Genomic DNA, 26,699 nt, shown 5'->3' with positions numbered 1-26,699 from the left:
AGCTATTTTCCATGTAAGGGAGCTCTTGTAAAAGTTCTAAAGATATTTTGAATGATGAACAAGTCCAGAAGAGCATAAATAATCGTGCACTATGTGATTGCTTTTCTTGTTTTCAATGATGAACTGATCTAGAAGAGCCAAAACGATTGTGCATTATGTGTGATTGAATTTCTCGTTTTCCGCTAAATGCAAGAGTTAATAATTCCAACTAGATCTGATCTATTTTCTTAGATAGTTGATTTTAGGATAATTTAACATGGTGTCAGAGGTTTTGTTCTGAGAGAAAAGTATATCTATTATTTTCCAAGATACTTCAACAAGCTTGAGAGACAAAGCTCAGGACAGCCATGTTTGTAACCAACGTGAAAGTTGAGGATCGACTTGATGGGGTTTCAAATTTCCTGCCATGGAAGGCAAGAATCTCAATGATCTTGAAGGAGCAACACTTCTGGGAAGTCGTGTTTGACCCTCCTGCTCAAACATAGAACTTAGGGAGCATGCAGACACCAACAGTAGTAGACCCTATAGTGTAGGCAGCATGGGATAAGGACATAAAGGAAAAGAGGTTGATCCTTTACGTTATTAAGGATCATCTAATTCCACATGTTGCAAAAAGACCAAATATAAGGAGATATTTGATGTCGTAGTATTACTTTTTCAAAGTGATAACATGAGTCAAAAAATGGTTCTCAAAACTAAGCTCAGAGTGAAAAATGAACCCCTCCAACAATGTGACCAAAAACTGCCTTATGAGAATCACATAAATCCATGACCAGCTTGCAGTTATTGGAGAGAATGTACTAGATACAGAGCTAGTGAATGTTGATCTGAATGGGTTCACCAAGCCTCGGGAACCATTCATCATGCGCATTTGTGCCCAAAAGTATCTTCCCAAGTGGGAGATACTTTGGGATGACTACATCCAAGAGGATACTCGTAAAGAGTCCAGGAACAGCAAGCGGAGTCCAGGAACAGCAAGCGGAGACGAGCAACAAATGAAAACCTGGTCCTGGTCAGTGAGATGAAGAAGACCGAATGGAAAATTTCATCAAAAAGGGTGACAATTGTTGAAGAATGTGACTAATGCCAGTGTTCATAATTGTATTTCATTCATGATGCATTGTATGTCAAAAGAAAGAAAAAGAAATTTTATTATAAATAAAATTGACTTATTAAAGCATAGGTTTCATGCTTGGGTCAATCATTTATAGGTCAGCCTCAATTGCAGGCTTCTAGAGTTTATGTCAAATGTCCTTGTCCATATCACATTGTAAAAGACCCTTCTTGGGATTTATTTGTTAAGAAAGAAATTTATTTTATGTAAAATTAGGTCTCCTAGGCCTCCTCCATCAAGTTGTCCTCAAAGAAGGGAAAGTCAGCCTAACTGAGGAGCAGAAACTCTTATATAAAAAGAAATTTTATTATAAATAAAATTGACTTATTAAAGCATGGGTTTCATGCTTGGGTCAATCATTTATAGGTCAGCCTCAATTGCAGGCTTCTAGAGTTTATGTCAAATGTCCTTGTCCATATCACATTGTAAAAGACCCTTCTTGGGATTTATTTGTTAAGAAAGAAATTTATTTTATGTAAAATTAGGTCTCCTAGGCCTCCTCCATCAAGTTGTCCTCAAAGAAGGGAAAGTCAGCCTAACTGAGGAGCAGAAACTCTTATATAAAGGCAGCAACCCGAAGTCACTCATCAAGTTCGATCTGCAACTTTTGGGACCAGAAAAAGTGTGAAATTCAAGGATGAAGAGGAAAGGGCTAACGATGGAGAAGGAGGTCTCTATCAATTACAAGAAGTTGAAATTCTCCCTATCTCATGTGTGAAGTTGCTAGGCTACTGGAGGGATCGAAATTGTAGTACTAAAGCTGGGCCGAAATTCTGTGTCGCTGGGGACCAAAATCTCTGGGTTGTTGTTGGGCTAAAGTTGTTGGACAAGAAGAGACTACTAACGATTGTTGAATTTAATTGGAAGGTTGACTTGGTGGAGGAGAAAGGTTTGTTGGTCTTAGGTCTTGGTCTATCTCATTTTGAACCGACTGAAGAAAGAGCTTTTGACTGGGTTTTCCCCTATAGAGGGGTCTTAGCCCTAACAGAGTGCCTACATCTGGTGTACTTTATCTTTGTGCTCTGCTTTTGGTAATTGCTTGATGAAACTAAGATAAAAGAAGAACATAAAAATGATGATAAGAACTCAAAGATATCACAAGTAATTATCAAAAAGAGAAAAGATTTTTTCCTTTCCGATTTTATAACAACAATGAAGGAGAGCAACAACATTCTAGGCAGAAGAGAAATATGAACAAGATCAAATGTTATATTTGTTATAAGAATGGCCATTTTGCTTCTCAATGTCCACATATGAAGAAGGGCAAAGGGAAGTCACAGAAAGTTGCAGCAACAATAGAGAAATGGTTGAGCAAACTTGCTTCCATGTTCGAGAGTGACTTTTTCATGCATGTCTTACCTTTCTACCAGTGTTATTGCTAGAAGCGTCTGGTAATTGGACAATGGTGCCTACTGCCTCAAAGGCTAGAGAGATATTTGGTGGATTTGCATAAGACGACTCAGAGACATATTGAGCTTGGCAATGATGTCAAGTATGCAGTGAGGGGGCAAGGGATAGTCTAGTTCCACTTGAGTTAGGAGGGTCCTTTCATGCACAGGAGGTACTCTATCTACTTGACCTAAAGAATAACCTTTTGTCCATCTCAATCATGGAGTACGAAGGTTATGAGATCAACTTCTGAAGGGGGCAAGTGTTCATTTTCCTAAAGGGAGCCAATCCAGATTGCAGAGACTGCAATAAGGCTTAGAATCTGAGAGAGAAACCAACCACAGCATCTACGAGCTTTGTCATAGGAGGGGATGGGGCATCTCCATCACAGGGCTTTACCATTACTTAAATGGATAGGACATCTCAGAATATTTGGTTGTCCAGTCTACATCCACATACCTATGGAAAAGAGGGCAAATTTGCAGCCCTCCAGTGAGAGGAACATCCCCGTGGGATACAACAAGAATTCCAAGGCTTATAGAGTCTTCTTAACATATCACGAGAAGACAGTGCTGAGTTAAGATGTCGAGTTTGAGGAGAACTTGGCATCTAAGAAATCTCAAGACCTACCAACAATTGCAGAAGGGCCTCAAGAGGAGGAACCAAAGGAGAAGCTGAGAGCAGAGACTTCCAGTGGCAGAGATAGCCAACCTTCAATATAGGAGGAGCAGTCAACTCCTTCAACATCAATCAAGAAGCCGAGAGCAAAGACTTCCAGTAGCAGAGATAGCCAACCTTCAATGTAGGAGGAGCATTCAACTCCTTCAACATCAGTCAAGAGGCTCAAGTGGGCAAAGAAGACCTTACAGGATGCTTGAAAGAATGTCAACCCTTTCAAGACCAAATTCAAGGAGAGCAAATCTCTGCATAAGTTTCTGATGTACATGGCTTTGATTACCAACATCATTATCTTAGAGCCTTCTAACTTTAAGGAAGCAGCCAACCAATAGGTGTGGAGAGATGGCATGGTGGAGGAGCACAACTCCATCATGAAGAATGATGTCTGGCAGATTGTATCGAGACCAAATGGGAAGTCAATTGTGACTTAAAGTATGCAGCATATGGCAATGTGGAAAAATACAAAGCTAGGTTTATTGCTCGTGGATTCTCTTAAAAAGAGGGAGTAGACTACAACGAGACTTGTGCTCCCATAGTTAGATACTTCTCTATTCGAGCAGTTCTTTCGACAACTTTTGAGATGGGATGGAGCATCCACCAGACGGATGTGAAGAAGTCTACATTGAGCAACCACAAGGGTTTGAGGTCCATGTGGGAATGACTCGAAATTTGCAACGACTAATGAATTCGAACTGAAAACAATAGACACAAATTTCTTCTACTCAATATGCAGAAGGGGAAACATACAATAGAAACAAATGCAATCAACCACAATGAACACAGTTTTTATTGGGGAACCCAATTGGGAAAAACCCCTCCTATATTTGTATTATATCAAATGAGAAAATTTGATCTATTATAATGACAACTTCAATATTGAAGCACAACATGCACTACAATACGATCTCCTCCTCCTGAGACTTCTTTGCAAAATACTTAGCCAATTATTGGCCTCCTTCTCCTCCTATTTCCTAGCGCAAATTAGTTCCTAGAGAATAGGAGAAGCCCCTATTTGCTTGTGCAATTCCCAAGAGAATAGTCTCACGTGCTACATGCAAACAACGTACACTCACTAGTATACAATAATGATTACATTGATGCATTTTTCCTCCACTCAACTAGGCAATTCGAATTCCATGCATGACTAGGCCTATTTTTAGTAAATTGACTAGTTAACTGAGAGATCAGTGAATTAACAACAGTTAAAACTCAACTAAACTCCTACTGACTCTATTTATGACTAAAGCTCAGATAACTAAGTTCAACTAACAATAACTCCATCAGATTACTAGATCTTAACAATCAACCCATGCACAACTCTACTTCTTGCCCACAAACTAGAATTGACTGACTTAACTAAGTGACAATGCCATGTCACTCCTGCTAATTGTAACTCAAGTCATCTTGTTGATGTGGAAATTTGTATTTCTCCATTTCTCCAATCCTCTTTGGGAATGGACTATAACACAAATAACACTCCCTCTCACTATTGTTGTCGATATTGCAACAACTACAACTGAAAAGCATCAGGAATATTGAATCAATTGTGTCTCTGAGTTGCAACTATCTCCGAAGTCTCTGGCTGCTACTATCCTCTGCAACTGTCGCTCAAGACCTGACTACAACGACTAACACTAATCCTTTTGCCACTAAATACTGTAGGCCCTGTAGCAAGGGTAATGATCCATAAGAATAGTATATTGCAACTATTGTTGCTCTCCTATGGACCCTACCGAAATCTTTGCAACTCAGGGACTAAGGCTCTACAGCACCCCACCTCCCTCTTGGAGTTATAGCTACATGCAAGGCCAAATCTACCTCTAGCTTGTAGATATATTTAACTCGAACACCAATTTGTTTTACTTGTCTATTAGCAACATGCTTTAGATAAGCTTTCCCCCTACTAAACATCACATCATATCCTTTGTCCTCAAGTACATCTATAAAAACTAGATTTTTCTTCATGCCAGCCACATACATTACATTCTTAAGGTGAAGATGAGAGCCTGACTCCCTCTTATAGGTGAAAGTGTTAATCCCTTTGGTACTATATCTCCCATCATCTCCAAGCTCTATGTAATTGAAGGTCTTTCTCCTCTAGGCTGCTGAAGAACTCCTTATTTAAACTGAACGCAACAAATTATAGAGATAACCATAAATACAGATATGCAGCGGAAATAATCTTCATTTCATTACTGTAAAATACTGAAATATGTTTACAAACAGAAATGGAAATAAGCCAGGTAGGGCGATGGTAGCTTATCTCTGAGAAGAGATGTGGCGACTACATGCCTCTGAACTCTGTTACAATGAGGCTTGGAGGCCTATTTATTGTTGAGAAACAATGGAAAACCCTAAACATCCAAAAACATGACCCTAGAAGATGAAAAGCCAAATTGTGGGCCCTGTTTGGGTAAATTGGTACAACAACTTCCCCAGGTCGTAACTTTGGTATACGATCTTCGTTTGACGCGCACAGTATCTCGTTAGAAAGATCTATCCGAGAACTACAACTTAGGGAAGAGCAACATTGGTCCATGGACCCATGTTGCACCCAGTTTTCCAAAAAAACGTTGTTTACGGCCTCAAAACGGCTCCGGAAGTTTAGGACCCGAAAAACTGCTAAAAATAGTAAACTATGCTACGTAAGGAAACTGAAAAGCTAAAAGAAATAGTGGTGGGCATCCAAGTGGACTTGTCAGGTGGCCACCAATATCCCCCTGGATCATCCTGTCATATGATATGAAGCAACAAAGTCTAGGTACTTCCTCTTATTGTGCTTCCCATGCAAGCACTGAGGGTGAAATCCAACTCGAGTTGTGATGTAAGAGCATCTACTCCTGTTGTTGTTGCAAGTTCCTTACTGGATTTCTTATGTGGACACTTGATTGCATATTGTCCATACTCATGGTAGTGAGACCATTTAATTTGACTGAGGTCTTTCTTCTTGCCATGGTTCTAGTTGGATTCTGCCTCGCCTTGGGCCTTCTTGCCTTTGGCATTCTTTCCTTTGCTTGTAGGAATTTACAGGGTAAGTTCCTTAAATAGAACACCAAAGGACACTGCTCACAAACAGATCACAGATCAGTACACCAGTATTCTTGACGTGGTTAAAACCCTCAAAGAGGGAAACAGTCCACAACCTGAGCCAACGCGGCCACTTCAAGGAATTTATTAATGTAAAAGAAAGAAAATTTACATAAACTTCCCTCATGAACAGTCACCTTACAAATGACCCTCCATGCTCTTTAAATAGAGATCATAGACCAATCAGGTGTTAAGCCACAAATCAAGTGTCGGAAATACCAAGGAGAGAAGGAATCATCGAATTATAAGTTACAAAAAGTACATACTAAAGAAACACACTTACCTAACTATACACTAGACCAATTTATACTTAAGTATTTCCTATGTGTCGGAGTATCCTAACACCCCCCCTTAAGAACAACTTGGAATAGGATTGAAGGATGTACAAAGATGACACAATAGGAGAAGAAAGGAGGCATTAGAGCCTATCCCCCCTTAGTGACAACTTCCTGAACTCCAACCCCAAATCGAAGTTTAGTAAACTTCGCCTCTGTAAGAGCCTGTCTAAAGATGTCTACAACTTGATCATCGATTGAACAATATTGCACTTCAAGAACACGGTCATGAATGAGCTTTGTGATGAAGTGCATGTGTAGTTCAATGTGTTTGTTGCACTGATGTCGGATGTTGCTGCTGAAAACCAAACTCTGACAGGATCTGACGAAGCCACGGGGCTTCCTTACTAGCTTCAACAACACCACAATACTCTGCTTCTGTTGAAGAAAGAGAAATGGCAATTTGTTTCTTGTTTCTTCCAAGAGTGAAGACATAACCTGCAGTAGACTTCCGATCATCAGGGTCAACAACCCAATCAGAATCAATGAAACCAACCAATAGAGGAGATGCTTCTGCAATGTAATGAATCCCAAACTGAACTGTACCTCGAACATAATGAAGTATTCTTTTAGCTGCTTTCCAATGACTTTCATGTGGGTTTTGCATAAACCAAGCAACAAGGCCAGCAGCAAAGGAAAGGTCAGGACGGGTATGGGTCAAATAAAAAAATTTTCCAACAAGCTAAAGGTATAAGGTAGCATCAACTTCAGGGGAAGTACAAGTAACTAAAAGTTTGGCTCCAGACTAAAAGGGAGAAGGGGCTAGCTTACAGTCTTCCATGTGAAAGTGGCGTAGAAGATCACAGGCATACTTGGACTGGGAAAGGGAAATACCTTCTTTGGATTGCAAGACTTGAAGACCAAGAAAATAATGTAAGTGTCCTAAGTTTGTCATTTCAAACTGCTTTTTAAGGCTGGACTTCACATGGTTTATAAGGTTGGGATCACTACCAGTAAGGATAAGATCATCAACATAAAGAACAAGAATGATAAGAGACTTACCCACTTTCTTGGTGTAGACAGTATTGTCAGAATGACACCTAGAAAAGCCAGTATCTAAAAGAAATCTACCCATTTTGGCATACCAAGCCCGAGGGGCTTGCTTGAGACCATAAAGGGAATTCTTAAGCCGACATACAAGGCTGGAGTCTGTTTGTATAAAGCCAGGAGGTTGTTCCATATAGATTTTTTCATGCAAGTCCCCATGCAAGAAGGCGAATTTAACATCCATCTGATGGACTTCCCATTTGAAAGAGGCGACAAGGGAAAGAACAAGGCGGATAGAGTTCATTTTGGCAACAGGGGAGAAGGTTTCAGTATAGTCAATGCCTTCAACTTGTGAAAAACCCTTAGCAACAAGACGAGCTTTATGTTTATCAACTTTTCCATCTGGTCCAAACTTGGTTCTGTAAAGCCATTTGCATCTAACAAGTTTTCGTCCCTTTGGAAGAAGAACAAGAACCCACATATCATTTGCCAATAATGAACGATATTCTTCATTCATAGTTGTGTCCCAATCTCGATGGCCTGAAGCTTCTGCAAAGGTGTCAGGATCATAATTCGCTAAAGCTTGAGCCAGTAAAGATGAGGCTCTATCAAACTGAGAACATGTACGACGTTGATCTATAGGATCACCTACACGAGCACTTGCTGCATCTCGAGTAGCGCGGACCCATTTTGGAAGCTGAGGAGCTGAAGGAGGATCCCAAGAATGTGGGGGAGGATTGTCATCCTCGCTATCATCATCTGAAGAAGGAATATTTTTAGAAGTAGAAGGGATAGAGAGAGGTGGCACATTCGCTGAACTAGGCACGTAGGCCGATATATTTTCAGCGAACTTTACATCTCTTCTAATGATAACATTTTTGGATTTAGGTTGAAGAAGTCTATATCCTTTGACATCTTCAAAATATCCAACAAAAATACATTTTTCACTCTTAGGTTCTAAGACTTTATGTTTCTCATCTGGAATATGCTTCACTTCCAAAAACACAAAAGTGACATACATTTGGTTTAATTGAGCTCCATGCTTCTTCTAGAGTGATATTATTTAAAACCTTAGTAGAAGTGTGATTTACTATGTAATTTGCATAATTAATTGCTTCTACCCAAAAATTAAGACTAAGTCCTTTGGATTGAAACATACAATTAGCTATTTCCTTTAAGGTGTGATTCTTCTTTTCAGCTACACCATTTTGTTGTGGAGTATATGGAACAGTATGTTGCAATTGAATTCTACGCTCAGTGCAAAAGTTGATGAATTTGTTGTTAACATATTCTCCACCATTATCAGATCTTAGTTTAAGAATTTGATGTCCATATTGTTTCTCAACAAAGGCCTTAAAGGCCAAGAACATGTTAAAGACTTCATCACTCTTGAGTTTTAAGAAGTATACCCAAGTGTGTCTGGAGAAATCATCAATGAAAGTTAAGAAATAATTGTAACTAGAGAATGAAACAATTGGAAGTGGACCACATAAATCACGATGCACAAGCTGTAAAGGGGCTGAGGCGTGCCAAGAGGCACGTTTTTCAAAACTATCCCAATGATGTTTTCCAAGTACACATCTGGAACAAACACCATCTCTACAAGATACCATAGGAAGACCTATCACCATATTTTCTTTACATAGATTTTGAAGGAAGCGATAGTTTAAGTGACCAAATCGCTCATGCCAAAGTTTGCTCACTTCATCATTATGAGCAACAAATACCGAGGGAAGAGTTGATGACCCAAAGTTGTTAAACTTATACAACCTTGTAGAATCATGAGCAATGCCAATAGCTAAAATCTGTCTAGGATCTCTTAGGTCTTTAATTACAACATCATGAGGTGAAAATTCAATAGTTTTACCTTCACTTGAATGAGTTGTCTGATATACAAATAGAAGGTTGCAGGGTAAGGTAGGCACACATAATACATCATTAAATTGACCATTGTCTAGATGAATAGTTTCAGTCCCTACAACACTAAGAGATCTATCATCACCAACATATATATTTTTGGTGTTACAATCATTTAAAGAAGAAAACATGGTTTTGTTTTTGGCCATGTGATAAGAAGCTCCAGAATCAATGAACCACTCATGAGAATGAGAAGAAGAAGATATATTTAGTAACCAGACCGAGATGCTTGAAAACCACATGCAGAAAATGTTATTCCTTAAGATGAAGTTGAAGTTGAAGACTGCTCCAAATGGATGTTATGCTTCTTCATTGCTGCTTCCAAGGCTTCCATATTCTCAAAGCATTTGGATTCTATGTGGCCATCACAATTACAAAATTTGCAATGTCTAACAGTCTTCTTCTCTTTGTTTTTAGTTGTCTTATCATTTTTTTAAGTAGATTTTTTATTGTGAGACTAAAATTGCTTAGGACCCTTGTTTGGTTTAAGGACCATTCTTTTTAGGATGCTTCTTCTTACGATTCTTTGAACTTGGTTATTGTTGGGCTGCTAAGGCTTTCTTAGAAGAGTTTCCAATGTTAAGAAGACCAAGATGTAAGATTTTTTATTACTCTCTTATTAAAGAATCACAAAAGGCATCAAAAGAGGGGGACTTGTAGTCTTGTCCTTGAGAAATAAAGGTTTCTCTAGTAGAATGGAAGGTGGAAACAAACACATAGTAGATTGGTCCTAACTTAGCAAGAATCGAATAGATAAGGCTACCATCTTCTTTCTTAACCTTAACACCTTCCAAGAGAAGTCTAAGGGTCTTGAACTTGGACAAAAAATCTTTAATGGAAGAAAAATTATTGGGGTCCAACGTAAGCAACTCATTTTTGAGTTAATGGGCTCTAATTTCATTTTTAATTCCAAAAACTTTATTGAGTTGTTTCATTGCTTCAATGAAGGTATCAATGTCTGCGATATGGAATCTAAGGTCTGGAGAAATAGATATCTATATCAACCCACGTGCTTGATCTTTCTTATTTTCCCATTTGGCTTGCTTATCTTCATCCTTAAGTTTAGACTCTTGGCCTGAGGCTATTCTATAAAGACCTTGACTTCTAAGTAATCTGCAATGTAGGATAGCCATTGGAAGTAGTTGATGTTGTCAAAAATAACTAGGCATGGACTTTCCATTTTAAGAGAAACTGAAGCTGTAGATGTTGAAACTAAGTGTTCCAATAGAAAGATCTCGAAAAATTAGGCCGATTAAAAAAACGGCTTCCAGATGAAGAAGTTATGGCTTTTTGAAGAAAAGTTGTTGAAGATGCCGACGAACAACATGAATGTTGGGAAGTGAATGATAATGTTATATAAAAAAAATCCCCCCATTCCAAACTTAATCTAATTAGCTCACTTTTAAAAAAAAATTACTTTATTTGACCCACTTTTATAAATAAGTGAAAGTCACTTTTACAATAGTATTTTATGAACTATCCACTAAATTGTAACTTAAATAAAAGATAAAGTGAACTTAGAATTATAAGTGACTCACTTTTTATAATGAGTGAGAACACTTTTACATTAAGTAACTTTAAAACATAAGTTACATGTGCTTTTTGAAAAAGTAACTCAACAAAAAGAAAGACTTGAACCCAAGACCTCTATTCTCATAAAATAACTTTAAATCAAGTGAGGTAATTTAAAAGGTTAGTAATTTTTGGAAAGGAGGAAGGGTGTTTTTTTTTGCTCTTTGAAGCTTTGGAGTGTGTGCTTACTTTAAAAACCTCTTTTTGCCAACAAAACAAAAAAAACAACCACACAAACCAAACAAACAAGCAAAAGTAATCCAAGTCTTAGGACTTAAAGTTAGACTTCGTCGGAAACTATATATTTTCCTCAGTGTTTCTGATTTTCTGAGATCACACTAAGGTGCAGCAGAAAAGAGCATACGCATGAGGAAAATCATTTCTTTTTGTTTCTGGTTTGCCCAGATCGCACAAAGTCACAGGGCAAAGAGCATACGCAGAAATGAAAGGTATAGATCTGATAATAAAAAAAATTATAGAGGATTATAAACCAAAATAAACAGAGAGATAAATAACTATAATTGCAAATAAAGACTATATACCTCAAAATCTTAAAAATGACGTAGCTAGGGCTACCGGAAACCTTTTCGCATGAAACGAAAGGGGTTCATCATTGGAACAGATGCTCCTAACACAATAGAGCAATCCTCTCGGCCCAAAAGCGGTCAAAAACAACAGATCTAGGAAGCGACAGTCGGATACAGTTGTACCGGCTTCATATATGGATCACCAACAGATGTGGTCCTCAAATAGCTTTGATACCATGTAGGAATTTACAGGGTAAGTTCCTTAGATAGAACACCAAAGGACATCGCTCATAAACAGATCAGTACACCAGTATTCTTGACGTGCTTGAAACCCTCAAAGAGGGAAAGAGTCCACGACCTGAGCCAACGCGGCCATTAATGTGAAAGAAAGAAAATTTACATAAGCTTCTCTCATGAACAATCACCTTACAAATGACCCTCCATGCTCTTTAAATAGAGATCATGGACCAATCAGGTGTTAAGCCACAAATCAAGTGTCGCTAATACCGAAGAGAGAATGAACCGTTGGATTGTAAGTTACAAAAAGTACATACTAAAGAAGCACACTTTACCTAACTATACACTAGACTAAGTTATACTTAATTGTTTCCTATGTGTCAGAATATCCTAACATTGCCAACTAGAGCACAGTCTTCTTCCTCATCAAATCTGTTTGAGACTCCATATTTAGTGTTTCTTCTAATCTCCTCCTACACAAAGTCAAACCAAAGTCTCTCCCAATTTGGGAGCTTGTCTCTTCCATTCACTGAATCCCAATAGCTATGCTAGGACTTCAAAAGACAAAGGAGTGTTAAGCTCACAAGCTCAGATGGTGGCACAGTATCTCTTATTCCTCCAAGTTCATCTCTGACCTGACTGAATCTGGATAGGTACTGAACAATGGTTCCATTTTTTTGCATTCAAATGTTCATGAGCTTATCTTTCAATGCCAATTTCATGGCATCACTGCTGCTTTCGAATAGGTCTGTAAGGGTCTTCCATATTGCATAAGCATTCTGCTTGCCATGCAAACTAGAAACCACATGGTCTCTGACTCACTCCAGAATAATCATCCTGGCTTTAGTTGTACCTTTCTTCCTCTGATCCAGTTGTTGTGCATCGGATGTTGATGGTTTTGCAATATCAGTTTTGTGTATTCCAGTACTCCATTGTCATCCAGCACAAATTCCATTATGTCCTTCCAGACAATGAAATTTGAACTTCCCTCCAATGCATACTCAAGTTTCAATCCATTGGAAGGCATTGTTCCAACACTGAAGAAAATTCCTGCACCACAAATTTGCTATTTGAAATTTCTCTGAGAGAAGATCAGGAAGTTGGTTTCTATGTAGTTTTCAAGGCTCTGATACCATGTAGAAATAACACGAAATTTGTAGCTGCTAATGAATTCGAACTGAAAACCATAGACACAAATTTCTTCTACTCAATCTGCGGAACAGAAAACATGCAATCATTCAATCACAATCAACGCAGTTTTTACTGGGAACCAAACTGGGAAAAACCCCTCCTCTATTTGTATTATATCAAATGAGAAAATTTGATATATTACAATGACAGCTTCAATCCTGAAGCACAACTTGCACTACAATATTATCTCCTCCTCTTGAGACTGCTCTACAAAATACTTAGCCAATTCTTGGCCCTCCTACTCCTATTTCCTTGCGCAATTCCTGAGGAATAGGAGAAGCCCCTATTTGCTTGCGCAATTCCCAAGAGAATAGTATCATCTGCTACATGCAAACATTGTACACTCAATATTATACAATAATGATTACATTGATGCATGCATGACTGGGGTTATTTTCAATAAATTAACTAGTTAACTGAGAGATCAGTGAGTTAACAATAGTTACAACTACTCAATTGAACTCCTACTAACTCTATTTATGTTTAGAGCTCAGATAATTGAGTTTAAATAGCAATAACTCTACTAGATTGCTAGATCTTAGCAATCAACCCATGCAAAACTCTACTTCTTGCCCACAAACTCGAATTCACTGACTTAACTAAGTGACAATGCCATGTCACTCCTGCTAACTACAACTCAAGTCATCCTATTGATGTGGAAATTCAAATTTCTCCATTTGGCCAAGGCACAAGTCAAATGAAGCCTTTTCTTGCTACAATTTAACAGTCCGTGACAGTGAGACACATGTATGCATGCCTAAGAAAGCCCTATGTCAACTCAAACAGGAGCCCAAGGACCGATATGCTAGGATTTACAGTTCTTAGCAGGGCATAGGCTTCAGTGTTACTTGGGAGCGGGAGAGGGAGCGAAAACGGGAGCGGGAGCGACCATTTTCAGAAGCTCTCGGTTTGGGAGTGAATCCGGGAGCGATTTTTTAAAAATATATATATATTTTATATTTTTTAATTTTTGATACATATATGTCAACAAAAACATGTAGAATGATTAATTAGATATAAAAAACATACATAGAAAAAAAAAACATAGATTGATCATTGAACCATATCACATCAATCATCTAGATTCTAGAAACTATAATTTTCATCAACCATGTCCACAAGTTAGTAAAATACATATTACAACTGCAACATAATGAGTCTCATGAATCATGATTCATCAAATTCAATATTAAAGTTTCAACTTCAAGCTTTCAAAATTGAAAATTCAATATATAACATTTATCATCATTGATCACTAAAGTTGTACTTGTAAGCTAAGTTTAACGGTTAACCATTACAAGAAGTAATATCTTAGATATTTCTAAGTCCTAACTTCTAACTATTAACATGAAATGAAATGTTATAAAATGAAACATGAATAATGAAATGAAATGAAACAACTTTAGTCTTTCACGAAGTATCATATTGGGGAAGATATTGTTCATAACAGAGATCTCATGCTCCTCGCTCCTCAGCACTTGCTCCTGGCTTCTCCTCGCTCCTTTGCTCTTGCTCTCCTTACTTTGGCGTTCATACAAGTGATAATGAAATGTTTGTTTGCCCCATTGGGCTTTTAAAACAATTTTTTTTAATTGGAAAAAAAATTCGCGTCTGCGGCTTTTTTTCCGCTCGGATCGCTCCCAACGTCAGGCGATTCGCTCCCGGAGCGACTTTTTAATGCTCGGGAGCAATCGGGAGCAATCAAATTCGCTCCGGGAGCGACGGGGGCGACGCTCCCGATATCGCTCCCTAAATTGGCAGGGAGCGCAAACTTTTTTATCGGGAGCATGCTCCCGACCCGCTCCCGCCCGGAGCGCGGATTGGGAGCGGGAGCGGGGGGGGGAGAAGTGCTCCCCCGCAACACTGGGCTTCACCAAGAGCAAAGCAAATCCCAACCTATACTTCTTGTTGGTTGGACATGAGCCCCTCATTTCAGCATTGTATGTGGAAGATCTCATTCTAATAGATGAAAGGAGATTGATTGTAGGTTGCAAGCCAAACCTAATGTTAGAATTTGAGATGAAGGATATTGGGTCGATGCATTACTTTCTAGCATTAAGGTTTGGTAGCAATTGAGCGAGATCTTTCTCGCACATGGGAAGTACACTCTAGAGATACTAAAGAGATTCAAGATGGAGGACAAAAGACTCATGGTCACTCCGATGGACCAATTTCAAGAAGATTGATTCTTTAGTTTTAGAGTTGGTAGACTCCAAACAATATAGGCAATTGATTGGCTCATTGATGTATCTGGTCAACACTTGACCAAAAATTAGTTTTCCTATTAACACCTTGACTCAATTCATGGTAAAGGCAAAGCACATGCTTAGATATTTAGATGGCACAGTAGGATATGAATTACAATACCTTGATGGAGATGGTGTGAGTTTGTAGTTCTCAGATTCAAATAGGGCAGGCAATGATACAGATCGAAAGAGCACCTCTAGGTGTTGCTTCAATTTGGGGTTAGCCTCCATTTCTTGGTTCAACAAGAAGCATACCTCAATAGCACTGAGTTCATGTAAGGCAGAGTACTAGGCGACCAATCTAGCTAGTTATGAGTCCATTTGGCTTCGCAAGCTACTCAAATGATTGTTTGGTAAGAAGCTTCAGCCAACAATGATCCACTACGATAACCAGAGTTGTATCAAACTCTTGGAGAATCTAGTGTTTCACGATAGGTCAAAACACATTGAGATCAAATACCACATCATCAAAGACAGGGTGTTGAAGGGAGCAGTCAACCTCCAAAATATTTCTGATGAGGAGCAATTGGTAGAAATTTTCACCAAGCCCTTGTGAAGGGCAAGTTCGTCTGGTTTTGAGACAACTTTGGAGTGGTGGAGAATACCTTCCTCACTAAGGAGTGTTAGTGTTTGTAGCACAAACAAGTATTTCCATGAGGGTGTCTAGTTACCGAAATCATCATTAAATGCAACCTATGTTTTTTACAGAACTTCACTTTCTTAATTAATTAGGTGAATTTTTTTTATTAAAGTGACTAAAGTGGGTCACTTAACGATTTAATTGAAAAAGAACCATGGATCCCATGGTTAGATCTTAATTGTTGAAGATTAGGATTTTGGCTCATGGTAAAGCTATAAAAGAAAAAGAGGGCAAAGGGCAAAGACACAAAGCATTTCACATGTCACGTGAGTGAAGAAAAAAAATCAAAGATCTGATTTTCAACCGTTGGCAAGAAGTTCAACAGTAGTTCAGCAAGGAGAAGGCAATTAGACAGTAGCAAGGAGAAAAACAATCATACAGCCCAGCGGAGTAGGTCGTACAGCCATCAAGACAGAATTCACACAATTGTACAAATTGAAAAGGGACCACACATTTGGTGCAGATATGCCTTGATTTTTGTACAGACTAAAACTTTTCCAGGTTTGTTGTTCTTTTGTTAATTTATCAAATCCATTTTCCCTATAAGGGGCTCTTGTAAGTTCTGAAGATATTTTGAATGGTGAACTGCTCTAGAAGAGCATAATTAATTGTGCATTGGGTGTGTTGCTTTTCTCGTTTTTCGCTGCATTCATGAGTTAATAATTCTAGCAAGTAACTAGATCTTATGTGTTTGTTTCGATAGTTGGTTTTAAGATAATCTAACAATGGATCTAGATGAAGGTTTCTAGACAGAAATGTTTTCTAAAAATAAATGTAATAGTGCAACAAAATCCCTCACCCCAAAGACAACTACCAAGGTCATAGTCACCATTAAGTCATTTCTCAACAAAGGTTTCCAATGAAACTTCATTTAGTGCCATGAATCAGGAAGGTAGTGAGTGCAGATGATGCTCTCTAGCACTTAAAATAAGCCTAATAATGACGAACAGAATATTTTGCTTGACTAAAGTCTAAGATACATCCATGATTGTGAATTTTCATAAGCATATTGAAAACAATGTTTCAATTATTAATGACAAGACATGCTTAAGGGAGCTTCTCAATTAGCCAAGCTCAGGCTTGGGCTCAAGATGGCAACAAGTGTTGAGAAATCTAGGGCATTCAAAGTTAAAATTTCTCTGCTTGATAATTGCTTGTAATGCACTTACACTTCTTTATCTTATAGTCTTTTCTTTGTTAGCTTATTAATGTGTTCTTTCATCAAGACAATTACCAAAATGCATAATCAAAAGACAAGTGATACAGCATGTAGGCTTCTTCTCACCTCTTGAGAGGAAAACCAGATCAAAATTCTTCTTCTAGATCTTCAATTGTTAAGTACCAAGACCATGACACGGACCCTTGACTCTAGTATCCTCCCAAGAACCTTGTCACCAACCTTGATGCTCTGCCTCTTCCTTCCTTTGCCTTTTATTCTTGATCTTGAACTGCTCTCCTTGACTCCTTCCAGAGAAACTCGGCCTCTATCCTTCTTACTGCTCCTTCTCAACTTCCCCTAGAGAATCTCGATCTCTAGGTCTTTACTTCGACCTTTCTAGAAGAATCCTTTCTTGCTTGCCTAGAAGAAACTTCACTCTCCTATCTTTGCACTGCCTAGAAGAAACTCCTTTTTCGTTGACCTAGAAGAAACCCTAACTTCGTATTACCAAGAAGAACCCTTCTTCGCACTTATGTTCTTCTTTCTTTTCGTACTTCTACTTCTTCCCTTTCTTCGCACTTCTTGTCTCAAAACAGATCGAGTTGCTTGATCGAATTGTATTTCTTCAAGTGAGGCCGAGTAGGCTATATATACACTTCTCAAGTTCTTAGGGCCGACATGACAGTTGGAGGTAGACCGACTTGTTCTAGAGAGTTCCTTCATCGTTGTAGGCCGACTTCAAGAGGATAGATAGATGACAAGTTCTTGGAGGATACTTTACATAGACAATATTGACCTTTCACAAAGTGTAACATGACTTCATTTACATGACAATGACTCTTACATTTTATGACTAAATGACACAAAAATCAGAAAGACTCTCAATAGGAGTCTTGACTCAAAAACAAAATCCTTGCTTATGAAACCCATGAAGCAAGTTAATAAAATAATTTCTTATTTCTTATTTACATCTCATTACATAAAAACATATTTACATGTCATTATGAAAACAGAACCTAGTTACGCTTTTCAACAACAAGGGGATATCCTGCATTCCCTAGGCGAGACCTGCAATCAAGGGTTTAGACTGAAAATTATCCAACTCCTCGAAAGTTTGGACACCTTAATGACATTGAAATGTGTTGAAGAAAAAGGTACCAAGGAGGTGTTTTCTAGTGCATTTGCCTTTTTGCCTAGGAAGACACTTCAAAACACGTTTTTAGCATGTAACTTTATGAGTTATATTAAAGTCATGATAAAGTCACTTTATAAAGTACTTTATGTACTATGTACTTTTAAAAATTAAAGTTACTTTATGTTTTAGAGTTAACATTATGTGGAGAAAAAGTACATGGTACAAAATATAAAGTGATAAAATGACTAGGAGTCATTAAAGAGGGGGACCACATGAAAAGGGGGTCAAGTGAGGGAATGATCTCCACCATTGATCTAGAGGACTGAGATCTAATCTCAGCACTTGATCAAAAAGGGTTAGGGTTTCCTAAATTAATGAAGCTGAAAGGAAGAAAAAAGGTAGAAGGCTATTCTATTCTTCATGTGCATTTGGAGAAGTTATGAGGAGCCAAAAAAAAGGGAGAGGAGTATGTTGGGATTACAAGGCTACGCAGGAGAAAAATGTACAGAAAAAGTCGCCATTAATCTGAGTTTTATGCAGAGGTTCCTGGCATGCAAATCTAGGAGTTCAAGCTGTGCTGACAGCCCGAAATTCCTGGGTGTTTTGCACTGGTTATTTTGTGGAGCATTGAGAAAGACTCTCAGCGAAAATCCTTGGAGAACACAGTTGTTTCCAGCTCAACTTTCTGATAAATTCAGTCTGCTGGCCCGAAATTTCAAGAGAGTGATCAGATATTCTTGCACGCAGGTTGAGGTTGATATAGAGGGTTTTCTGCACCAGATTTGAGGCACACTGGAGAAGAGGCTGTCTTTAGATCTGAGGTCGAATTCTTAGTAGAAAAGTGACAGTGATTTTGTCAAAAAATTTGGAACAGTGAGGCAAATTTCAGATCTAGAGTTGAAGCTTTGTCACAAACTTCAGGGAAGCAGGCTTGATATTCAAGGGAGATAAGTACCTTGATGTGTTAAAATCTCTGTAATTATTTCCTCTAATATAAGCTAATATAGTCCTCTCCTTAGTAGTGGTTTTCCCAACTGTGGGGTTTTCCAGGGTCACTGTTGACCAAAATCACTGTGTTAAATTATGTGTGTTTGTCTACTTATTTTTTTATAAGCTGAAAAGAAAAATGAAAAGTGTATAGTCGTCCTGTTGTGTTTCGAAATAATTTGCATTATCAGTTTTTATATCAGCTAACACTTGGGGATGTGGGCATTAAACACTATGCAAAACACTTGAAACTGGGAGGGGCCACAGATTTAATAATTTCTACATAAATTCAATAATTTAATATGTGAGACCATTGGTTTCCAAGTCAAGAGAGATAAGTACCTTGATGTGTTAAAATCTCTGTAATTATTTCCTCTAATATAAGCTAATATAGTCCTCTCCTTAGTAGTCGTTTTCCCAACTGTGGGGTTTTCCAGGGTCACTGTTGACCAAAATCACTGTGTTAAATTCTGTGTGTTTGTCTACTTATTTTTTTATCAGCTGAAAAGAAAAATGAAAAGTGTATAGTCGTCCTGTTGTGTTTTGAAATAATTTGCATTATCAGTTTTTATATCAGCTAACACTTGGGGATGTGGGCATTAAACAATATGCAAAACACTTGAAACTGGGAGGGGCCACAGATTTAATAATTTCTACATAAATTCAATAATTTAATATGTGAGACCATTGGTTTCCAAGTCAAGAGACAAAATTCAGTAAATCTAAAGGTTTGTTATTTAATATGACGAGCCTAGATCTTAATAAAGAAAACCCATTGATCAATCTTAGTGGAAAGCAACAGGTCAATACAGTGGTGATAAGCATCCTTTTACCGCCCAAGTCTGTTGCAGTTTTAGATGGTGTTCTTGACCATGTTCTGATCACACAGCGGGCTGTGACCATGTTCAGTTTGGATCAATCATGTGATAGGAAATGCAAAGTTACAGCTTCAGGGGTTGATTTGGATATTTTTCAAGACTACATCTTTCAGAACATGTTATTCCCAAATCCTATCATAGAAATAAAGCCAACATCCATCTCAAGGACATTATTTGAAAAGAAAGTGAAGCTTTAAAAAACTATGATCTCACTGCCTGACAGGTATGGTTTTGGGCTCATAAAAACATTCAGCTCTCAATCGTGAGCATCTTCTCTAAATTCTGTTAATAAAATGGGATTGTATATGGGCTTTACTGTTAATGCTGCCAGAGAACAAAATTCAGTGTAAGTCAGAGTATCTCCATCGATCTGAAGTATTTTGAAACCACACCAGATTGTTGGCATATGCTTCATGTGGGAGAATTGTATCCAATCAGTAAACAAGATCAGATCAAGAGACAAGGGTCTGGATTACATATTGGCCATAATATGGGACTTGGGAAGACGTTGCAGGTTATAATTTTTCTAATGTAGTCCGTAAATCTCAGGTTGAAGATTGCCCTTCTTGTAACATCACTGAATGTACTGCATAACTGGAGACAAGAATTTGCCAAGTGGCAACCTTTTGATTTAAACCTATGTTGCCAGGAAACGTGGGTGCGGGGACGGGGACAGGGACGGGGACGGCATTTTTGGAAACAGGGTGCGTGGGTTCGTCGGGTAATATAATAATATTAAATTTTAATAATTAAATTTTATAAATTATAAATTTATAATTAATAATATATATGAAATTTGAACATGCACATCATTAGAAGGAAATGCCCCATGCATGGTGTGCTCTGTGGTAAAGCAATCCCAAAAAGTTAAAAGTTAAAACAGTGGCAGCCTTACCCTTCCACAAAACACGCTTATTCATTTAGGCATATTTTCCTAGTTTTAATCTTAACATGATGTTATCAGAATGCTGTGAGAAATTGGCAGATTTTGATACTTAATTTAGCCATTGTCCAAAATAGCCCTTCGCCATTTAACAACATCAGCTGATTACAGCTTATGGCTGGTCTCGACTCTCAATCCTACTTTCTATTTGACCGAAAATGTCTGAACCTGTATGTGTGCATTTACAGTTTATAATTTGAGGGTTATTAACTTATTAACTTATTTGGCTTGGGAATGAATGTTTCATAAATTATTAAATTCATTCCAAATTGATTTACAAGAATCTACAGGCTCAAATTACAGAGTAAGAGGTCTCTTTTCCAGTTCTGGTTTCGATGCCATATAATATTAAAGGCATTGAAGATCCACAAATACAGGAGATTCATAATTTACATTGAGACTCTAACAAACCTTGGGCATAAGTTTTGAAATTGTTTTTATAGCATAAGACTAATGGAGAGACTGATCATAAGAGTCTCCTGTGGTAGGAAGGGACTCATGAATGTGCAAACAGCTACCCTTTTTTTTCCAACTATGGTCATCACCTTATTAAATATTTCCACAAAGCTACAGGCAATATGATATGATATTCTGCTTGTGGGATTGTACACCCATAATGTTCCTTTTATAATATTGAGATATCATAATCATATATGATTTCAGAATACTGTGTCGCTCATAAGTTTTGAAAAACTTATCACTGTTGATAAATTTTTACAATGATTCATTACCCTTGAGCAGCACGTCATGCCCACAGAGCAATGCTAAGGCATGTGAACAAAGACAGTCTTCGGAAACTGTAATCTTTGGAAATGAGAACACGGGTCTACAGAGAACAGAGAACACGGGTCTACAGGCCTGGGTTTTTGGTTTTAAACTTTTAAGGAAAATTGAAATAATAAAATTGCAAAGGAAAACTTGTAAATACACGGTCCACTGCCGTTGAAGTTGCTCTGTCCATTGCCGCTGAAGCTGCCCACTGCCGCTGGATTTAGGGTTTCTTAAGTTTACCTTTGTTATAAGTTATTTATTAAATTTCAATAAAAAAAAATTAATTGAAAATTAAATTTTTAACATAGTTTTTTATGAAGAACCCAAAGAACCCAACCCGAAGAACCCGAAGAACCCAAAGAACCCAACCCGAAGAACCCAAGCACCCGAAGAACCCAAGCACCCGAAGAACCCAAGAACCCAAGAACTCATTAAAGGAAAAGAACCCAATTTTTTTTTTTGAACAACACGGTTCTTCATGGAAGAACCCGTACCCGAATCTGGTACTTAGGTGCGGGAACCCCGGACGGGTTCGAGAACCCCACCCCCGGGTGCGGATACCCGTGCAACACAGATTTAAACCCTTTACCAGCTTTCATGTTTGAGGATGTTCCAAGGAGAACATAGAGAAAGCAAGGTTATTAACAAAGTGGAGGAACAAAAGGTGGAGTTCTACGGATAGCTATGTCGCATTTCAAAACATATCTTGAGGAAAATATGTGAAAGGAAAGGCTGTCACAGATGACGAGGCTTTGCAAAGTGGTCCTCATTTACTCATTTGTGATGAGGCGCACATGAATAAAAGAAAAAAAAACACACAAACGTCGATATAACATAGGCATTAAAACAAGTGAAGACCCAACATAGAATTTCATTGACATGTTCTCCTTTACAAAATAATTTGATGGAAAGCTATTGTATGGTAGACTTTGTAAGAGAAGGATTTCTGAGAAAATAACCAGAGTTCAGAAAACGTTTTTCAAAATTCAACGGAAACTAGGAAGCATGCTAATTCAACTGCAGATGATGTGAAAATAATGAATTAGAATGTAAAAATTTCTCATTTCCCACCCCGGTTTTCAGTTTCACCTTATTTCTCCAAAATAGTTAAATGCCCTTTCCCATATCCATACATTTAACAACTGAAAAATAAATTTTGCTGAAAACACAAATTCTGGAAATTTTACAGAATGCTGGAAAATGCAGAAATATAAAATCAACGCATATAAACAGCCATTCAACACATTTAAACACAGTAATTTTCGGTCAAGGTGACCCTGGAGAAACCCCCTACAACTCTTGGGGAAAACCAGTTCGAGAGCTCCTTATTTCTGAAAAACGCTTTTTACAGTGAGAAATATTCAACAAAAAATCAGCAAGTAAACTTTTACAACTTATCTCGTTTTCCGTGCCTCACAGCCAACTGGAAAAACTTGCAAACAGCAAAATCTGAACAACAATAAATGTTGTACGTCCTCCTCGATTTCTGTGCCAATTTTCAGCCTTAAATTTTGTTGTACAGCCTGCCTAGAAAATCGTGCAAGCTGCCATAAATTCTGTTGTACGATTTCCTCGATTTCTGTGCCGAAAACTGTTGTACGGCCTTCTTGAAAATTTGCTATACGGCCTCCTTGAAAATTGTGCCAGCAAACTTAGATTTCTACTCCTCGATTTTTGTGCAAACTGTTGTACGGCCTCCTTGAAAATCATGCCCAAAAATCTGCCTTTCACTGTATGCTAACTCAACTGTACGGACTTGCTGCAATGCTGCCTTGGAATGTGTGCCAAGTTGTTGCCTCCTTCTCCTCCCTGTCCAGAAATCTCCCTTGCTCTCTTGATCTCCTTCTTCCAATCTGCTCATGAAAGAATGAATGACCTTTTCCTCCTTTTCCTCATTTAATCTAACCCTAAGTGACTTTTGGGTGATCCCTAAATCCAATGGCTGAAATAGATTGAGATCTAGGGCTGAGATTAAATGCTCATTTAAATCTCACTTTCTATTTTTTAGTTCACCCCACTTTAATAAAGACCCACTTAGTCATTTATTTCCAAAGTCACCTTTCCTTTCTAATTTTACATTGACCTTATTAAAGTCACTTTAAAATTAGACTTTAGTAACTTTATCACTTAAAGACACTTTTAACTTAGATTTGACTTTATAAAAGCCGCTTTAGGAGAAAAATTATTTTCTTTTGGACACTTTTCCCTAGGCCAAAGATCAAAGCCTTAGGGAACCACCTATCCTCCGATACCAAATTTCAACACTCCCTCTTACCGAGGAAGGTGTTCCTCACCACACCCATCTTGTCTCTGAAGCAGTCATGCTTGCCCCATGGTAAGGCTTTGGTAAGAATATCTGCAACCTGCTCATCAATGGGAATATACTCGAGCTTCACAGCGCCCTTCTAAACACAGTCTCTGACGAAATGATATTTGATCCCGATATGCTTTGACCTGTCATGAAATACTGGATTCTCCGTGAGTTTAATGCAACTCTGATTATCACAGTAAATCACTGAAGGTCTCAACGGCTGACCAAATAAGCCAAACAACATCTTGCGAAGCCAGATGGCCTCACAACTAGCTAGACTGGCTGCCATATACTCTGCTTCCGCTGAACTCAATGCTACTGACTGCTGCTTCCGGCTAAACCATGACACTACTGTTGAACCCAACCCAAAACAGCACCCTGAAGTGCTCTTCCTATCAGAAGCACAACCTGCCCAATCAAAATCAGTATAACCTGTCAGTCTCACTCCATCCCCCTGCCTGTAGTCCAGACCATAATCCACTGTCCCCTGCAAGTACCGCAAAATGTGTTTTGCAGCCACCCAGTGAACCTTCCTAGGCTCACACGTAAATTGACTCATCGTGTTGACTGCAAAACAAATATCTGGTCTAGTGTTGACCAAATACATCAAGGAACCAATCAGCTGCCTGTACAATGTGGGATCCACCAACTCGGAATCCGAAGCATGAAGTTTCTTCCAGTTGGTGATCATCGGTGTCGACATGGGTTTACAATCCTCCATGTGGAATCTGCCAAGGATGTCCACAATATACTTCCCCTGCCCCAGGAAGAAATGCCCCTCCTCCTGCCACACCCCCAAACCCAAAAAGTAATGCATCAAGCCGATGTCCTTCATCTCAAACTCCGCCGCAAGATCTCTCTTGCAGTGCTCTATGAGTCTCTCTACACCTGTAATGACCAAGTCATCCACATACAGCACCAGAATGAGAGGCTCCTCACCTATCACAATAAAGTAAAGGTTCGGATCTGCCTCACACTTTGTGAAACCCATCCCCTGCAAGTATGTATCTATCCTGGAGTACCAAACTCTGGGAGCTTGCTTCAGGCCATAAAGGGGCTTCTTCAGTCTGCACACATGGGACTCCTTCCCATGCACCTCAAAGCCCTGTGGCTGCTCAATGTACACCTCCTCCTGTATGAAGCCATTGAGAAATGCAGTCTTCACATCCATCTGGTGGATCTTCCAACCCATCTCTACTGCTATCAATATAATGGAGCGGATCGAAGTATATCGAGCCACGGGAGCGAAGGTCTCCTCATAATCAACTCCCTCTACCTGGGAGAACCCTCTAGCCACAAACCTCGCTTTGAATTTCTCAATGTTGCCATCTGCAGCATGCTTTACCTTGTAAAGCCATCTGGAAGTAACCACGGATTTGCCCTCAGGCCTCGACACTACCTCCCAAACATCATTCTTCATGATAGAAGAATACTCCTCCTGCATGGCCTCTCTCCAGACCTGCTGGCTAGCTGCCTCCTCATAGCTAGAAGGCTCAGAGTCAAGGATGCTGGTAACCATTGCCATATAGCTACAAAACCTCTCAGGTGGTCTACTCTCTCTGACCAGCCTCTTAGGCTCAGCAACAAATGTGGCATCTCTCAAGGTGTCCTGAAGCCACTTGGGCTTCCTCTTCCCTAAGTGTACTTCTCCATAGGAGAATGAAACTCCTCCTCCCCATCATCATCAGGAGCCTGAACTCCTGACTCTCTGTCTGTTGTCCTCCTGCCTGCACCTGAACCTGTAGAAGCTGAGGTATCGTGTGAACTGTCCATCAGTGGACTCCCTAGTGAACTGCTCTGTGAACTGCTCTGCATGCTGCCCGGAGCACCACCCCTCTGGCTCAGTGAGCCACTGCTCACTAACGAACCTGACATCCTCATAGATGTACCTCCGGATCCTCCTGATCCCTGCCCACTGGATCCTTGCGACTGACTCAACTGCTACTGAGGGTCTCGCTGATCCAGATACTCTAACTCCCATGACCTCCTAAAGGCCATGTCCTCCTCGAACTTCACATCCCGCCTGAAAACAACTTTCCTCTGTGCAAGAATGTAAATCCGAAAGGCCTTTGAGGTCTCACTGTAGCCCACAAAGATACCCTTCTCTGCGGTGGGCTCTAGTTTGGTCCTCTTCTCCTTGGGTATGTAGGAGTATGTAATGCACCCAAAGATACGAAGATGACCAATATCAGGCTTCTTCCCAGAAAAAGCCTCCTCTGGAGTCATGTGCCCCAAGGCACGATGCGGACTCCTGTTCTGCAAATAAACAGCTGTGTTGCAGGCCTCTGCCCACAAGAACAATGGCAACCCCTGATCATGTAACATGGCTTTGGCAGCCCCTACGATGGATCTGTTCTTCCTCTCCGCAACCCCGTTCTGCTGGGGGTTGTAAGGAACAGTGAACTCCCTCCTAATGTCTGCCTCCGCACAATAGTCAACAAACTCTCCAAGGGTGTACTCTCCCCCATTGTCCGACCTCAGGGACTTGATCTTCCGACCTGTTTGTGTCTCCACAAGAGCTCTGACTCCTGAAACCGCTTGAAGACCTCACTCTTGGTCTTCAAGAAATAAATCCAAATCCTCCTGGAGTGATCA

General features: G+C 39.1%; 1 long non-coding RNA gene across 3 annotated transcripts in view; it reads right to left on the bottom strand.

Annotated features, from left to right (window-relative positions):
* Positions 1-26,699, bottom strand: part of LOC149169981 (uncharacterized) — an 87,217-nt gene that overhangs the window by 15,275 nt on the left and 45,243 nt on the right. Inside the window, exon 3 of one of the 3 annotated variants that reach the window (XR_016259435.1) lies at positions 19,528-19,643. The exons of the other annotated variants lie outside the window; for them this stretch is intronic. This is a non-coding gene — a long non-coding RNA (uncharacterized LOC149169981). Of the gene's footprint in view, positions 1-19,527; positions 19,644-26,699 lie in introns of those variants that run through there. 3 annotated transcript variants of the gene reach the window in all.

The sequence above is a fragment of the Pinus tabuliformis genome, chromosome 4_2 (genome assembly GCF_031772625.1).
Source record: "Pinus tabuliformis cultivar Carrire ecotype Pingquan chromosome 4_2, CPIR1, whole genome shotgun sequence".
Taxonomy (NCBI): domain Eukaryota; kingdom Viridiplantae; phylum Streptophyta; class Pinopsida; order Pinales; family Pinaceae; genus Pinus; species Pinus tabuliformis.
The sequence above is the reverse complement of the archived record's forward strand: the minus strand, read 5'-3'. Positions and strand labels throughout refer to the sequence as shown.